Source organism: Myotis brandtii, unplaced genomic scaffold (assembly GCF_000412655.1).
Source record: "Myotis brandtii unplaced genomic scaffold, ASM41265v1 scaffold1225, whole genome shotgun sequence".
Classification (NCBI taxonomy): domain Eukaryota; kingdom Metazoa; phylum Chordata; class Mammalia; order Chiroptera; family Vespertilionidae; genus Myotis; species Myotis brandtii.
Genome location: NW_005354272.1, coordinates 1,126,147 through 1,127,184, shown reverse-complemented (window position 1 = coordinate 1,127,184; position 1,038 = coordinate 1,126,147).

The following is a 1,038-nucleotide window of genomic DNA, read 5'->3' as shown; positions in this document are numbered from 1 at the left end:
TCATACCAAGCATCTTATCAGACCACAATGGCATAATGTTAGAAATACACTACAACAATAAAAACAATAAAAAACACTCAAACACTAGAAAGCTGAATAGCATGTTATTAAATATTGATTGGGTTACCAATGAGATCAAAGAAGAAATTAAAAACATCCTGGAAACTAGTAACAATGAAAACAAAACAATCCAAAACCTATGGGACACAATGAAAGCAGTCCTGAGCTGGAAGTTTATAGCTCTACAGGCCTACCTCAAAAAACAAGAAAAAATGGTAGTAAATCATCCAACTCTACAACTCAAAGAATTAGAGAGAGAGCAACAAGAAAAGCTCAGAGTGAGCAGAAGGAAGGAGATAATAAAGATTAGAGCAGAAATAAATGACATAGAGACCAAAAAAACAATACATAAAATCAATGAAACCAAGAGGTGGTTCTTTGAAAGGACAAGATTGATTGATGAACCTCTAGCCAGGCTCACCAAGAAGCAAAGAGAGAGGACCCAAATAAACCAAATCAGAAACGATAGAGGCGAAATAACAACAGACCCCACAGAAATACAAATGATTGTTAAAAAATACTATGGACAGCTCTACTCCAACAAACTAGACAACCTGGAGGAAATGGACATATTCCTAGAAAAATACAACCTTCCAAAACTCAATCAAGAGGAATCTAAAGATCTCAATAGGCCAATAACTATGGAAGAAATTGAAGCAGTAATCAAAAAGCTTCCAGCAAACCAAAGCCTGGGGCCTGACGGCTTCACAGGAAAGTTTTACCAAACATTTAAGGAAGAACTAAAACATATCCTCCTCAGACTATTCCAAAAATTCAAGAGGAATGAACACTTCCCAAAGACAACATAATGAAAAACAATTACAGGCCAATATCCCTCATGAACATAGATGCCAAAATCCTCAACAAAATCTTAGCAAATCAGATCCAGCAGTACATCAGAAAGATCATACACCATGACCAAGTAGGATTTATCCAAGGGATGCAAGGATGGTACAATATCGGCAAATTAAACGTGAT